Here is a 17,100-nt window from a genome sequence, read left to right as displayed (position 1 = left end):
TGTTACCTCCACTCAGGAAATAGGCCACCTGTTCTCTGACCGAGCCAGGGCTGGATCTGTGCCCACAGTATGCCCCCTGCCCTGGGCTTGTGCCTGCCTGCTTCGTTCACAATCTCACAATCCAAAGCCGGACTTCTTTCCCTGTGCAGAGAGGGAGCTAGTTCGAAGAGGCAACAACACAACTTAATGATTAAGCATTTCTGCTGGACTCTCTGGCTAGCTCTGGAAGCACAACTGAACGGCTAAGCCTAATTAATAACCACCAAAACCCGAGAACATCTCCGCACAAGGTACCATTCTAAGCACTTCATAGGAATTCTCTCCCCAAGTCCTCACAGCTGTCCTCTAAGTAGGTACTATTATCATTTCTATTTTACAGAAGAGAAAATTCTGGAACAGAAAAGTCATAGGTCCGAAGTCACACAGCAAGAAAGGGGTGAAACAACTCTTGGTTTTTAGTTCTTAACCACTGCACTAGATCTCCTCTTAAGAGAGACCAGTCCTCCCCCTGGGCCTCAGTTTCCTTATCTGTAAAATGGAATGAGTGTGAGAGATCAGTGAAATCTTTATGGTGAACACTTAGCCCCAATCCACAAAAAATGCTCAATAACTATCAGCTGCAATTATTAAATGCTGACCTCACATTCAATCAGGTTCAGCTGATACCTTCACAATGGGGGTAATCATGGTCATGGAATTTAAATTCCGGACTGCTGCTCTGGCCGGTTGTTCAGTGGTCAGAGCATCAGCCCACAGACTGAAGGGTTGAGCATTCGATTCTCAGTCTAGGGTACATACCCTTGGTTGCAGGTTCCATCCCCGGCCCCAGTTGGGGCGCATGCAGGATGCAACCAATCGATGTTTCTCTCTCTCGTTGATGTGGTTTTTTTTCCCTCTCTCTCTCTCCCTCTTCTCCCTCCCTTCTGCTCTCTCTAAAAAATCAATGGAGCCCAGCCTGTGTGGCTCAATGGTTGAGCGGCAACCCATGAACAAGGTCATGGTTTGATTCCTGGTCAGGGCATATGCCCAAGTTATGGGCTCGATCCCCAGTGTGGAACTTTCAGGAGGCAGGAGGCAGCCTATCAATGGTTCTCTGTCATCACTGATGTTTCTATCTCCCGCTCCCTTCCTCTCTGAAATAAATATACATATACATATTTACATATATATATTTACATATATATATATGTACTTTTTTTTAATCAGTGGAAAAAAATATCCTCAGGTGAGGATTAAAAAAAATACATAAATTCTGGACAGCTGAAAGGAAACAAATTAAGAATACTGCCACAAAAAATATATATGCATCCTACTTATTCTGAGTCAGGCACTAAGACAGAGTGGTAAACAAAAGCCACACAGACCCTGCTCTCAGATAGCTTACAGTCGTCTGTGAACACACCGGCATAGAACAGTGAAAGAATAGCAGACAGAGTGCCTGGATGGCACGCTCATTGTGGGCCAGGCACTGCAGTATTCTAAGCCCTTTATCAGCTTTAATGCACTGAATCTTCTCAACAGCCTAACAGGGCAGTACCACTACCAACTCCACCTTACAGATTTGGAAACAAACACTGCAAGGCTAAGTGGCTTGCCTGAGGTCACACAGGGAGCCAAAATGGAGCCAAGACTTGCATCCAGGTGGTCTGGCTCCAGAGCCCATGCTCCATTCCTGAGTCCCTCTGTAGTCTTACAAGGCAAAAAACAGCTTTACACTGTATCTATAAGTAATAGTAACAGGTATCCAGAGGAATTTCAGTCTGCAACATAGATGGTCATTTTCATAGGTTGTTGGGAACAGAAAGCAGGATTATAAAATATTTAATTATTCAATTAGTAAGTCATTTAATATGTTAATAAACTGGGTTAAACTCAGAAGTAAAAATTGGTAGAAGAAATATCAATAACCTATAATTTGAAGATGACACCATTCTATTGGCAGAAAGCAGCAATGATTTGAAATGACTTCTGATAAAAGTAAAAGAAGAAAGTACCAAAGCAGGACTGCAGTTGAACATCAAGAAGACAAAAAATCATGATCAAAGTACACAACTTTAACATAGACAATGAAGACACTGAAATTGTTAAAGATTTTGCTTATCTTGGCTCAGTCATCAATTCAAATGGAGACTGCAGCTAAGAACTCAAGAGAAGGCTGAGACTCAGAAGGGCAGCAATGGAAGAAATAGGAAAGGTCACTAAGAGCAAAGATGCCTCATTAAATACCAAAGTTAGGATCACATACACCCTTATATTCCCAATTACTATATATGGATGTGAAAGTTGGACAGTGAAGAAAGTGATAGGGGGGAAAATGATGCATTTGAAATAGTGTGTCAGAGGAGAGCTCTATGGATACTCTGGATCACTAGAAAGACGAACAGTGGGTCCTGGAGCAAATTAAGCCTGAAACGTTACTACAGACAAAAATGACAGAACTGAAGCTGTCCTACCTCAGGCATACCATGAGAATGCAGGGCTCTTTGGAAAAGACAATAAAGCTGGAAAAAAATAGGAACAGCAGGAAAAGAGGAAGATCAAATATGAGATGGATTCACTCATGAAAGAAGCCATAAGCATGAGTCTAAGGAGCTGAGCAGAGCTGTGAGGATAGGATCTGTGAACATCACTCATTCACAGGGTCACCGAGAGTCAGAGCTGACTCAACTGGCACGTAACTCACACAATACAGTTGACTCTTGAACATGGATTTGAACTGTGTGGGTCTAATTACATGTGGATTTTTTTTTTCTCATTCAATACTGCAATTGTATTCTCTCTCCTTTATAATTTTCTTAAGTTTCTTTTCTCTCGTTTATTTTATTGTAAGTATACAGTATATAATACATATCACATACAAATATGTGTTAACCAACTGTTGTCAATAAGGTCAGTAGGCTATTAGTAAAATTTGGGGGAGTCAAAAGTTATACACAGATTTTTGACTGGGGGTAGAGGGAGCGGTGTGCTAACCCTTAGTTGTTCAAGGGTCAACTGTATGTTATAGCAGAGGCCACATTCTTGAGCACTTCCCATGTGCCAGCTACCGGAGGTAAACACTTAACCTTTATCTTCCTCTTTATCTATACAACCATCCAATGAGGCAGTCCTCAGAGGGGAAAGCTGAACCTCTGAGAGAAGCAACTTGCATAGGAATTGGTCAGGGGCAGAGAGGGGGGTGAGATCCAGGTGTTTCTGAACGGAGTGAATGCTCTCAAACACCATGCACACTGCCCCTCACAGTGCTGCCTCGTCACCCAGTTTGGGATTACCTGAATTTTCAGACAAAAGGTTGACGAGATTGGAGAAAAGGCTATGTCCTGATTCAGGTGATTACAAAACAAAGTTGGTAAGTATTATGACACAAAAGTGGATGGGTATTATGTTCCCACTTTGTTTCACTAACTTCTGCAGCAGATCCAGTTATTTGCCTACCCAATATCCATCGCCCTCTTCCAGTCCTTTTCCAAATAATACTGTGATTTAATTCCTGTAGCCACTCTCCTCCTAGCAGTCATGTGCTTCTGGTGAGGGTGATTTCATCCCCAGCGACAAAGGAAATGTGGAAATCCTGAATGGCCCTTGCCTGTGATTTCCCCAGGCAGGGTCATGTGTCACAATGCTAGCTAGTGAGATATAAGGGAATATAGGAGGCAGAACATCCAGGAAGAGACACATAGCGAGTGAGAGATGCCCTCTTTCTGCAGCTGGATGTGACGACTGGAGCTGTGGCAGTCATTTTATGGCCATGAGAGGAGTCTGAGGACACAGGCACAAAGAGACACGTGAACGATGGCAGAGTGGTATAACAGAGAGAGCTTGCCTACAGGCACTGTGAAACTTCTTAGTCAACCCTGGTGCTACCTACCTATAAGCTTCCTTGTTATATGAGTTCATAAATCTGATTTCAGACAAATTTCCGCTGGGGTTTCCTATTAGAGTAGATTAGTGGTTCTCTCAGAATGTGCTCCCAGGCCCAAGAGTACCATTATCACCTAGAAACTTGACAGAAATACAAATTCTTAAGCCAGATCTACTGAATCAGAAACTGGGTGAAGCCTGGCATTGTGTGTTTTAAGAAGCCATTCAGGGAATTCTATGAGCTCAGGTTTGAGAACCACTGCAGAAGCACACAGAGATGAAGAGTTCAGAGTGAGGCCTCTGGAGTCAAGCTCCTTGGATCCACATCATGTCATCACCATTTTCTGGTTGTGTGACATTGGGTAAGTTATTTAAATTTAGTTGTCTCATCTGCAAAAGGGGATTAATAAGCCCAGCCAGTGTGGCTCAGTGGTTAAGTGGCGACCTATGAACCAGGAGGTCATGGTTCAATTCCCAGAACATGCCCTGGTTGCAGGCTTTCATCCCCAGAGGGAGGGTGTGCAGGAGGCAGCCGGTCAATGATTCTCTCTCATCACTGACGTTTCTATTTCTCTCTCCCTCTCCCTTCCTCTCTGAAGTCAATAAAAATACATTTTCTTAAAAAAAAAAAAGGGGGGGGGGGAGGATGCTCTAGCCCAGTGGTTCTCAACCTTTCTAATGCCGCGACCCTTTAATACAGTTCCTCACGTTGTGGTGACCCCCAACCATAAAATTATTTTCGTTGCTACTTCATAACTGTAATTTTGCTACTGTTATGAATCGTAATGTAAATATCTGTGTTTTCCGATGGTCTTAGGCTCTACAGCAGCTCTACAACCTGTCATGACCCACATGTTGAGAACCGCTAGCAGGGTCGCCTAAGACCATCGGAAAACAGATATTTACATTACGATTCATTAACAGTAGCAAAATTACACTTATGAAGTAGCAACGAAAATAATTTTATGGTTGGGGGTCACCACAACATGAGGAACTGTATTAAAGGGTCGCGGCATTAGAAAGGTTGAAAAACCACTGCTCTAGCCAGTTTGGCTCAGTAGATAGAGTGTTGGCCTGCAGACTGAAGAGTCCCGGGTTTAATTCCGGTCAAGGGCACATGCCTGGGTTGTGGGCTCGATCCCCAGTAGGGGGTGTGCAGGAGGCAGCTAATCAATGATTCTCATCATTGATGTTTCTATCTCCCTCTCCTTTCCTCTCTGAAATCAATAAAAATATATTTTTTAAAAATAGGGGGAATAATAAGACTGCTTATCTTATAGGGTTGTGAGGAGGCTTAATTGAGTCACTTCGTGGTAAGCCCTAGCGAAGTGCTAGCATATACCAGATGTTATATAAATCACTATGTGTTGCTATTACTATTGTTTGCACCCAAAGGCATACCAACTGACACAACTTTCTGAGCACCCGGAAAGCTGCATCCATAATTCCTTGAGGTTTATTTTGCACCCCTGGGACCCAGCCCAGTACTCTGGGTTTCCAGAGATATATGCTTCCCTGGCCAGCATAGGGGTGTGACACATAGGAGGTGCTAAAGGACTTTCTCCCAAGTCCAGACCATCATCATCCCTAAGACTTCCTCCCACAGCTTGAGCTTCCATGGTCCAGCAGGTACTCCCATGGACATTCCAGGCTGGGCACTCTTCTGGCTACTCTAGCCAATTACTTGTGGAATGCCCACAAGTTCTGCCTGAACCAAAAGAGCAACCCGGTCACACAGGTCATGCTGAATATCAGCAAGAGTCCAAGGGTGCTCTTCCCTCTGGAAGCTATCTGAGATTTCAAAACTGGTGGCACCAAGATGCAGAAAGCCAAAGAATGACTAATGCCACCCATAGGTAAGGTACCAGCAGGAAGAAGCAGCCTCTTATCAGGCTCAACAGCAACACTAGGTTCATGAGGCCTTAGGTGGGGCACTGGTGTCACTGACACTGTTGAGCCAGTCACCGAAAGATAGGTGTGGGATGCAGAAAGGGGAAGAGGTCCCCAACTCTGACCACCAACCCCTGTGGCAAGAAAGGATTGGTAAGCTTCCTTGGGCTCCCAAAAGGGAGTTATTAGGCTGAACCTCACAAAATTACCAACATTTAACCATTTTTGACCCACAAAAAGGTAATTTTACATGGTTTAACATAACATAAGCCAGGAAATTCACTCAAATAATGCAATGTCAAGGAACTGGTCATGAGTAAGAAACTGGGATAGTGGTATCTCTGGGGAAGGGAACTGGGTGCCTTATTTTTGTTCCTTTGGTTCCACACATCTGTGGTCACTATTCAAAATTTAACAAATTAATCAACCCTACAATATCTTCCTGTTTCTGTCAGAGGAAAAAACAAACCTGTACTGAATCTTAAGTGATCTGCAAACCTGTCACCTCTCTGTCCCCATTCCCTCTCTCTCCTTTACTTTGCTCCAGTCACACAGGCCTCCTTGTGAGCTCCTATTTCTTACCAGGCCCATGGCCTCAGGGCCTTTGCACTGGCTGCTCCCTCTGCCCAGACACCCTCGCTGCTTACACAGTCTCACCTCCTTCAGGCCTATCTGTACTCATGGTCACCTTCCCAGGGAGGCCATCCCTGGCCAACCAGTCTAAAATGTTAACACCCTCCACCCCAATATCTCATACCTCCTTTCCCTGCTTAATTTCTTCCACTTAGTACATATAACCACCTAATACAGCACACATCTTATCTTGTGTACTGCCTGAATCCCTCACTTAAATGAGAGTCCCATTCAAAGAAGCACTTTATGCCTTGCTCACTGCTGTAGCCCTACTACCTAGAAGAGTGCTCAGCTCAGCGGATACCTGTTGAGTAAGTTTAAAAATCAGATGCAGTGTCAGTATTCGGAGTTTGCTAAACTCAGTTCCAACACAGGCAGCTCCACACTGGAAACTCTGAAAAAATTTAAGCTGCTAAAACAGGTGACAGTGCTCCTAACATTCTCTCCACTCTGGGCTCACCTCAAGGCCTTTGAAGGAAAAAAAAGGACAGAACTGAAGAGGGTGCCAGGGGCAAAGTCTCGGAGAAGGCCAGAGGGTCTGTAGGACTTCCCCTGCTTTCCTCCCCACACACTAAGAACGTGATGTACAGAAACAGGGTTGGAGCTACTGCTACCATTAACCATTTCTACCTACTTGGCAAAAAACGATAAGCAGAAACCCCCAGAGGTGCACTCTTTTCCTGCCCCTTCCACACAAGGATTTCTGCCACACATTTGCTATTAATTTACAGACCCCAAAAGAACAAATGCAATAGGAGTCTTTAGTCGATGTGAAGGGGTGTGCGTGTGTGTTTGTTGTAAAGAAGTTTTAATTGCTGGCCTGATGTGAAATTATCAAGTCCAAGGCACTGTCACAAGCTGCATCTTGCCCCTTTCCATCTGCTGTCAAGTGTCAGAACGGAAAGGGGCCACTTTCCCTGCCTCCCACTGCAGTGCTGGAGGCAAATCAAAAGCTGGTTTCTGGTTCTGTGTGGGGCCTTAACAAAGCCCCATCAGTGGAAGGGCCTGTGCATGTCTGTCCTGAGGGGAGGATGGAAGAGGATATGAGGATCTTGTTGGAACTTGTCCTTGAAAAAAAATGTAGGAGGGGCCCCATGGTCAGGTGCTGGAGAAAGAGATCTTCCGGAAGAGGCTCTCAGCAAACTGTGGCTGTTTACTCAGAGCAATGGGAAAGCATGTGGCCAATGGAGCCTAGCAGATGTCCTCAATACTATTAGATGCTACTTTACCAAAGTGTTTCTGAAGCCTTGGGCCAATTATTGACTCATTTCACGAAGAAAAAAACACACCATTTTTTGTTTGTGATTTTTTAAAATATATTTTTATTGATTTCAGAGAGGAGAGGGAGAGAGATAGAAACATCAATGATGGAGAATCATTGATTGGCTGCCTGCTGTACGCCCCACACCGGAGATCAAGCCCGCAACCTGGGCATGTGCCCTAACCAGGAATCAAACCCTGACCTCCTGGTTCATAGGTCGACACCCAACCACTGAGCCACGCCGGCTGGGCCACACCGTTTATGTTGTACAAATGGACTGAGCAGAGGCAGGGAATTCCCTCACCATACACTTGGTATTGAAACATACAAATGCTGAGTGAAATTTGTGGTACTTGTTTCTAATTTTTCATGATAAGCCATTCAAACACACAAAGGTGAAAGGAAGAGTTTAATAAACCTCTGCTTGCCATATTTAACAGTTACCAACTTATGCCAATCTTACTTCCTCTTTATTTAACTGTACGCTTGTCCTCTCCACTCCTTGCCTATCTATATTATTTTGAAGCAAATCCCAAACATCTTAACAGTTCATAGGTATTTCAGAAAGTATGTCTTACAAGATAAGGCTGTTTTTCTTAAGGAGAACCACAGCATCATTATCATATCTAAAAAATTAACAAGAATTCCTTCATAATATCAAATATCCAGTTCATTTTTATTTTAAAGAAAGGGGAAGTGCAGATTCCTGAATCATAAAAAAAAAAGCCAGTACCCAGAGGGGTGCTAGTCATTATGGTCCTGCTTGCCCATCCTATTCATCCATACATCCATCCATGGAGACTGCAGACTCTGGAGCCATTGGCTTGCATTTGAATCCTGGCTTAGACACTCATCACCTTTGTGGCATGCACTGAGTCTCAGGACTTCAGTATCCTTATATGGGAAATGAGACTAATAACAGTATCTACCCATGGAGTAGTTATTGAGATTAAAAGAGATATTACACAAAAAGCAGGTATAGAAGTGCCTTGTACACACCAAGAGCTCAGTGAATGCTGGTTAGTATCATTAATTCAGCCAACAGACACTTACCAAGCATCTTTTACATGCCAAGTATTGTCCAACAGTAGGAGATAGAGTGGTAAGAAGGTTAAAAGCCTTGTGAATCACCACCCGGGGACAGGGATTGGCACTAGGTCATCACCTGGAGACATAAACAGACTCAGAATCTTTCAGCACCTGCCGTGTTTGGGGAGAAGGCTCAGATTCATCCTGCCTCTGAGATGGAGAACCCTGAGCCAAGAAAGTAACTAAGAGTCTAGAACTATGACTCCCATAGAGTTGACAGAGGAAAACACTGTCATCCCTCTCCTCATGTCCCCACCCAGCAGTGCCTCTTTGGGTCAGAGCAAAGGCAAGATTCATATGCAGAGTAAGCCCTGCTATTGCTGAGCTCACAAGAAGATGCCACTCAGCTTTCACAGGAGGCTACAGCTGTGAGAGACAGAGTTAGCAGACAAAAAGAGAAAATAGGTGTCACACCCAAAGAAGCCATTTAGAAAGGAGCTTTCAATAGGCTGGGCTCCCTCATTCTTGCTGCCCACCCTCCTCCCAGTCCCCCAAAACTACACTCTGTACTGGGAAGTAAGACCTATTTCAAACAAAACCTAGAGCTCAACTTAAGGAGTGGACCTAGCAGTTGCTCAAGTCTAAACCAGCACCAATATTGACTCGAGGACTGATGCTAACAAACTGGGAATTCATTTTGCGCAATGAGTCCTTCCCTTGGTTTTCATTGCACAAAACACAAACCCCATCCCCCACAAACACCATCTAGTGCAGGGGTGGGCAAACTTTTTGACTCGAGGGCCACAATGGGTTCTTAAACTGGACCGGAGGGCCGGAACAAAAGCATGGATGGAGTGTTTGTGTGAACTAATATAAATTCAAAGTAAAGGAGCGGAGGGGAGAGCAAGAGAACCCTCCGCTCTTTCGGCTCCGCGGGCCGGATAGAACAGCCGAACGGCCCGGATGCAGCCCGCGGGCCGTAGTTTGCCCATGGCTGACTAGTGCAACACATACAACAGTATGGCCTCTGCATCTGAGTTCATATTCTGCCTAACCTTCAGCAAGTGGCTCCTCATCACCATACCTCAGCTTCCCCATCTGTACAATATCTGCCACCTCAGAACACAGGGCACAGCCCCCAAGCACTAAGAACAGTGCCAGGCCTATAAGGCACCTCTGATGGGCAGCAGCTGTGAGGTTAGCTATACCTGCCTACAATAAATATGCTTTTCATCACTCATCTGCCCTTACTCACCAATATAAAACAGGGATGCCATATTTGATCTATGTGTGTCTCTCTCACACCCTAAGCCCACACTGTACAATACATGAGCAACTGAAATGTGGCCAGGGCGAATGGAAATGTACTGAAAGTGTAAAGTGCACTATGTTTTGAAGACTTCATATGGAAAAAAAGAATGTAAAGTATATCAATAATCTTTACATTGATTACATGTTGAAATGATAACCTTTTAAACTAAATAAAATGTTACTAAAATTAATTTCCTCTGTTTCTTTTGACTTTTTAAAAATGTGGCCACTATAAAATTTTAAATTATGTCTGCATCAGTAGCTAGCACTATATTTCTAGTGGACAGTATTTCCACAAACCCTACCGGTGTCTTCTTATTCACCTTCATACTGTCAGTGTCCAGCATGGTGCCTGGCACATAGGTAGGAAAAAATGCTTCATACATCGCTGGAGGAAAGAGGCTCTTCGTACTTATATCCTGGTCTTAAAAGTACCTGCTCTTCACATCTAACCAGGCCTGCTCCATTCAAAATATTTAACCACCTATAAGACCCAGGATATACCAAATCAAAAGGGACCAAGTCATGGTGGCTGAAGCAAGGTCCTGGGCCACACAACCACTTGAGTTGCTGGCTCAGTACTTTCAAATACTCTTTCCCCTGCCAGCCCAAGTCACCTTGCAAAACTCACCTAAATGGAGCATTTACCTTATTAACTCTCCTTGGACGCCTGCCCTATTTCCTGTTAACCTGTGTCTGGTGTAGTAGCCAAGCAATCAACCTTGTTTTGAGGATAGGCTCTGCTGCAGGGCCTTCAGTTTTGAAGCAACCAAACATTCCAACAGAAATTGACCCCACTGTGTCTTATTGTCAGAGGAAACAATGCTCAAACCATTCCTGCTGCCACGAGTTAGGTACTAGATATAGTCTACAGGTGTCAAACAACATGTAAAGGAAATGCTGCTTCCACTTCCTAAACTTGCCTCAGCCTACTGGAGAGGGCCTGGGAAGAGAGGGATTAAGCATGAGTGTGAAGGAGTCTGGAGTCAGCTTCCTCACTTGTAAAGCAAGATCCATAAACTTACCTACTTCATTGACTCCTGAGAACTAACTGAGGAAAAGTATGAATGGTTAGAAAAATTACTACAGAGTATGCATTAGGTAAACGTTAGATGCTTTTATTATCATTATTTTACAAAATTATAGTAGTTCTAGAGGCCCGGTGCATGAAATTCATGTGGGGGAGAGGGGGAGAGGGTCCCTCAGCCCAGCCTGCCCCCTCTCACAGACTAGGAGCCCTCAGGGGATGTCCTACTGATGGCTTAGGCCCGCTCCCCTCTGCAGGAGGTGACTGGGTTGATCAGGGGAAGGTGCCAGCCCCATTACCCTGCTGCTGCTGCCACTGCCACAGCTGCAAAGGTGTTTTCATCAACATGGACTCCAGTCCCTTCACCATGAAAAAAATGACAACTTTCTTTAGGCATTTTCAAGATGTGTCTTTCATAGGATATGACATTTCTTTCTTTCTTTCTTCCTTCCTTCCTTCCTTCCTTCCTTCCTTCCTTCCTTCCTTCCTTCCTTCCTTCCTTCCTTCCTTTCTTTCTTTCCTCACCTGAGGATATGTTTCCATTAATTTTTAGAGAGCAGGAAGGGAGAGGGAAAGACAGAGAGAAACATCAATGTGAGAGGGACACTACGATTGGTTGCCTCCTGCATGAGCCCTGACCTGGGCGGGCCCTGGCCAGGGAGGAGCCTGCAACCTAGGTATATGCCCTTGATAAGAATCGAACCCGGACCCTGAGGTCGGCAGGCCGAGGCTCTATCCACTGAGCCAAACCGGCTAGGACAGGATATGACATTTCTTAGCCCCTCCAGCAGCTGTCCTTAGTTTTTTCCTCCAGGAGTGTGGTGGAAAAACCCTAGATCACCTTCTTGGATTCTTATTACCCAAGTTACGAAGAACACTGCGAGTGGTGGTGTACAGGGAGCTTAGCCAGTGAGCGGTCAGAAAAGGTGTTTCCTCTGCAGCTCATGTGCAGAGGATCCCCTGCATTGTATCCGCTGGGCTGGGGGCTTGCCCCAAGCTACGCGGCAGTCGTCAGGAGCACACCCCAAGCCCAGCGGACACAACATGGGGCTGCTGGGCTGGGGGCTTGCCCAGGGCCATGCAACGGCCGCTGGGAGCATGCTCCCAGCCCGGCAGCCCCTGCGTTGTGTCCGCTGGGCTGGGAGCACGCCCCCAGTCCAGCAGCCCCGCATTGTGTCCGAAGCCCTCCCTCTCTCTGCGGCCTGAGCACTATGGGCCCCGCCATCTTTGTCGCAGTGACGGTTAATTTGCATATTATCCTTTTTATTAGATTAGATGAACTTGAAAAATAGGAATTTGCTCTTCTCCAGCCACAGTGACACTGTTTTTGCAGCAAATTCATTTCTATCTCTGTGCCTTTGCACTTGTTGCTCCCTCTGACTGAAATGTTCTGCTCCCAGCTCTTGGTTCATTCCAGTCTCTCAGCTCATGTGCCTTCCCTGACCATCCAAGCTGAAGTAACCATCCCTTCCTCACCACCAGCTGCCCCATCATCCATGCTCTAGACCAGCCGTGGGCAAACTACGGCCCGCAGGCCGGATCCGGCCCGTTCGGCTGTTCTATCCAGCCCGCGGAGCCGAAAGAGCGGAGGGTTCTCTTGCTCTCCCCTCCGCTCCTTTACTTTGAATTTATATTAGTTCACACAAACACTCCATCCATGCTTTTGTTCCGGCCCTCCGGTCCTGTTTAAGAATCCATTGGGCCCTCGAGTCAAAAAGTTTGCCCACCCCTGCTCTAGACCCTCCCCCTGTCATTTCACCCGCTATACTTAAAACCATCTGAAATTACCTTGTTTATTTTGTCTCCCTAGCTAGAATATAAACCCTAGGAGAGCAAAGATCTTGTCTGTCTTGTTCCCTGACTAGGGCTTATGCTTTTAGCCACTATGCTACACTGCCTATGTACCAGGATGCTCAATGGATGTGTTTATGAAGGTAAAATCCCCCAAACAACCTAAATGTCCAGCAATAGAAGAATGGTGGAATAAAGCATGGTCTCTCCATAGTTAGAAGAATGTGAGTCTAGCAGTTAAAAAGAATGAGTCGGATCTGTATGTAATGATTTGAAGGGAGATGCCCTGTCAATAATTGAAAAACTCAAGTTACAAATATATGTGACTTGATCCCTATTCCTCCTTTTTGGGAGTGGTGAGGGAGAAGGAACAAAACAATCAATATATGCATATATACATCCATTTAAGCACAGAATAAGGTGAGAGCATTCACACAAATCTCCAAGGTCAGAGTGCATATCCATTTTGTTCACTACTAAATCTCTAAACCCAAACAATAAACACTTAATAAATACTTGCTGCTGGAATGAATGGCTATCCCTGGAGGAGGGAAGTTAGAGTGGAGGGTGGCACCCATTATTTTCCTTATACATATCTGTATTGTTTGACATAGTATTACAATGAGCATTTATTTCTTTGCGTAACTTTTTAAAAGTCAAATTCAACCCATTCTCACACACATAAATTAAGGCCATGAGCAGAGCAGTCCTAAGAAACAGGAGCAATACCAGTCTTATGGAAAGCTAAAAACAAACACTTTACCTTAAAGGAAATGACTGTTTAATTCTTTTATTAAAACACAAACACATGTCATAGCTGGTATGGCTCAGTGGATAGAGAGCATCGGCCTGAGGACTAAAGGGTCCTGGGTTTGATTCTGATTAAGAGCATGTACCTCAGTTGCAGGCTCAATCTTATCCCCAATCCTGGTTGGGGCTCATGTGGGAGGCAACCAATCAATCTGTCTCTCTCGCATCAATATTTCTCTCTCTCTGTCTCTCCCTTTCCCTTCCACTCTCTCTAAAAATTAATGGAAAAATATGCTGGGGTGAGGATTAACAAAATTAAAATAAATAAAATAAAAATAAAATGATTTGGCAAATTAAAAAAAATTAATTTAGATTTTGTGAGTTAAACATATAACAAGGTTGTTACCATAACAAGCTGTTACCATAACCTGTGTCATTTGTTAAACCTGTTTGAAATATATAGGCAAAATCTGCTTTACAGAAAAAAAGGGCACCAATTACTGCACTTCTAAACTCCATTTTTTTACTTACCTAACAACTGAAATGTCTGAAAAACAAGTTCACATTTAAATCTTAGACCATTCTACAGATTGCTAAAAATCATGTGTTGTCCCTAATAATTAAGAACAAAAAATTTTTAAATGTCACTGCTTTATTTCCTCAGATTAAAAAACATTTAAGTAAATTTGATGGCCACCACAAATTTAATTAAAACCACAGGTTCCCAATAATGGGTTTCTGACAACAGACTCAACCTAAATGGGCATCTAATAAATTCCCTTCTCAGTCTGTTTCCAGGTGTGTGCTGCCTCCTGAAATGCCAAGTAGGGCCACCTTCCCTTACAGAATATTCTAACTTGCTGACAAGGTATGACTTTTCAGAAATAAATGAACAACTCAGCCAAGCTTTGCCGGGCTAAAACTGTAGAAATGTGTCCTGAAAGCAAAGCCTTGACACCACACCTGTGGCCATTGCAGTCTGGCCAAATCTATATTGTCTTCTCTGCTCCTCACTAATACAATGTGTTACATACATTAATCCTTGGCAACTTCACAGAAACAACTCAACCTAGTCGGAAAAGGCTACCAGTGGCCCAAGAGGACTTTTGGTGTCCACGAGATGGGAAACCAAGGTTGGCCAAAGAAATGACATTTCTTGCAGATGGCAGCTCCATCCTTCTTGCCAATCAACTAGACCTGGGAAGGCTGGGAGAGAAGAGCAACTTCCAAGTTTCTGGCTTGGACAATGGGTCAATGTTGGCCCATTTGCCAAGATGGTGGCTACTGGTTCTGGGAGAAGGGGTTTAGACTGAACATGTTGAGTTCATAGTAGCCAAGGGACAAGTCACCAGGGGACATCAAGGAAGCACAAGCATCAAGGAGCTCAGTGGGCTAGTATAATTTTGAAACAAAGTGCCCACAGAACTGGAATGAATGTGCTGACTTGGGGGGAAGAGTATGTGAATGAGCAGAAGGCTGTTGCTAGCAGGTCAGCACCATCTCTTCTCAGGTCCTTATACTGCAGTATGTTCCACAATTTAACCTTTAGTGAACAAAAATGGGGGAGAGGAGGCTAATAACCTTGTCTCTGCTCTGCCCTATGAAGCAGCAGCAAAGGCCTATCAAGAAAAACAAGATGAATTAAGTGCTTACTATGCACCCGGCCCGGTGCTTAACACTAAACATGAATTATCTCCTGAGATCATAAAAACAAGCCTGGCTCAAAAGTCCTATGACTGCCACTTCACAGGTGGGATACTGAGGCTGGAAGTGAATGTGGGGAGAAGCTCAGGGCTGTCATGTCACAGCCCACAGTCAGGCAGCCTCTGGACCAGGAGAACACTGAAGAAAAACAATTATTTTACATAAGAGCTGTTACTTAGTGAGAGAATACAACCTCAGCAAATCCTTACAACCCTCTGAGGCTGATATAACAAATGAGGAACATGAAGCTGCAGGACAGGAAGTAAACTAGACCAGTTTTGAATCTATCCCAATGGGGAGACTAAGACTATAGCCAGAGCCCCACCCTCAAAGGATCTCTAGGGCACTGGAAAAACGCTGAATAAAAGGGACCATTTAGTGAATGCTATGTGCCAGGTGCTGCTCTAAGCACTTTACACATGGTATTCGCATTGCATCCTCAAAACAACTTTATGAGGTGACTATTAAAATCCCCATTTTATAGATCGGAAAACTGAGGCACACATTGGTGGAGTCAGTTCACAAGGTCGCACAGCTGGTAAATGGAAGAGCCTAAATGTGAATTAGGGTCTCTCTGCCTCCCAAACCAAAGCTCTTAACAAAATAATTTCAGCCAACAGCAGCCACCCTGCATTGACTGATAACTATGGACTCCGCTTTTTACATGCACACCCTCAACTAATCCTATGCGGTTGCTAACACCTTCACCCCATTTTTCCGGAGCTAACAATAGCGCAAACACGTAATAAGTGCCCTCTGTGTGCCAAACGCTTTACTCGCCGCCAGATCTCAACATCTCAAAAGAGTTCCCAGCAAAGGGCAGATCCTCTTCTCCCCCCGTTTTACCGAAAGGGGAAACTGAGGTTGGGCACGGTTTCCCTAGATCGCAGCTCCGGGGAGTGGCAGAGCCAGGACGCGAACCCACTGCACCCCGACTCCCACTTCATGCTCTTCCGCACAGAGCCGGGTTGCACGTCTAGAAAGTTGAGCCATGCGGATACGAGCCCTTCCAGGTCTGGAGGACTCCAGTCCCGGCGCCGCCGCCCCCCAAACTGGTGCCCGCACCTGGCCGGCCGCCAACCTTCAGAGCACTCTCGCTTGCGCTCCAGTAGACACCGATTCCCCGCCATCCTTAAGTGAGGCGCCCCCCTGCTCCTAGAGCCACATACCTGGGCATCCCGGCTGCCCGCCTCGCGGGCCCCACGACCCCGGCGTCCGGCCCCGCACCGTTCGCTAGAGACGCCGCCAGCTCCGGTGGCCCGAGTGACTTCCAGGCTGCCCACTTCCAAGCCGCTTCGAGCGGAGCCTCCTGGGAACTGTAGTTTCGCCCTAGGCGGCAGCAAGCTGAAAAATGCCTGGTGCGCAGGTGCCGCAGGAGCGTAGGCGCAGCACCGCGCCGCCTTCTGGGAATGGTAGTCCACCTGTCGCCTCCCTGCCGCTCCAACCTTCAGAGCACTTCCGCAGCCCCTAGCGGAGTGAGGGGTGGAGGCGTGTCTTCTGCAGACTCCAACCCGGTTGTCACGCTCCTTACTCCGCGAGGGGGGGGTTTTCCCTTCCAGCCCCGTCCGCCTCCTTCTTCCTTTCGGCGGACCCTCTCCCTCCCTCTCCGCTAGGCGCGAGGTACTTACGCCGTGGACGCGTGCCTGGGGAAAGGCGGGGACAGTACAGCGCTAGACTCCCAATGGAGAGGAGCGGCTGCAAAGGACATCTGTGTGTGTTCGCCGGCCAACTCCAGTCTAAATTGCCGCGGGCCCCGCGGGAAGGACTTTTTTTGCCTTTCGAGAGCGTGTGCGCGCGCGCGCGCGGTATCTCGCGCTGGGCTTTTTACTGCCGGCTGCGGGCC

The 17,100-nt window shown here is 45.7% G+C and overlaps 1 protein-coding gene across 5 annotated transcripts in view; it reads right to left on the bottom strand.

Annotated features, from left to right (window-relative positions):
• The window catches only part of SIPA1L3 (signal induced proliferation associated 1 like 3), a 355,228-nt gene extending 338,670 nt beyond the window's left edge, over window positions 1–16,558 (bottom strand). For 2 of the 5 annotated variants that reach the window (XM_080644838.1, XM_080644843.1), the window contains exon 1: window positions 16,427–16,558. The gene's annotated coding sequence lies outside the window, so the exon portion shown is untranslated. The remainder of the gene's footprint in view (window positions 1–16,426) is intronic. The other 3 variants (XM_080644840.1, XM_080644841.1, XM_080644842.1) reach the window with 2 other exon arrangements.
• Window positions 16,559–17,100: the final 542 nt, after the last annotated feature.

This window comes from Plecotus auritus (genome assembly GCF_963455305.1).
Source record: "Plecotus auritus genome assembly, chromosome: 10".
Classification (NCBI taxonomy): Eukaryota; Metazoa; Chordata; class Mammalia; order Chiroptera; family Vespertilionidae; genus Plecotus; species Plecotus auritus.
The sequence above is the reverse complement of the archived record's forward strand: the minus strand, read 5'-3'. Positions and strand labels throughout refer to the sequence as shown.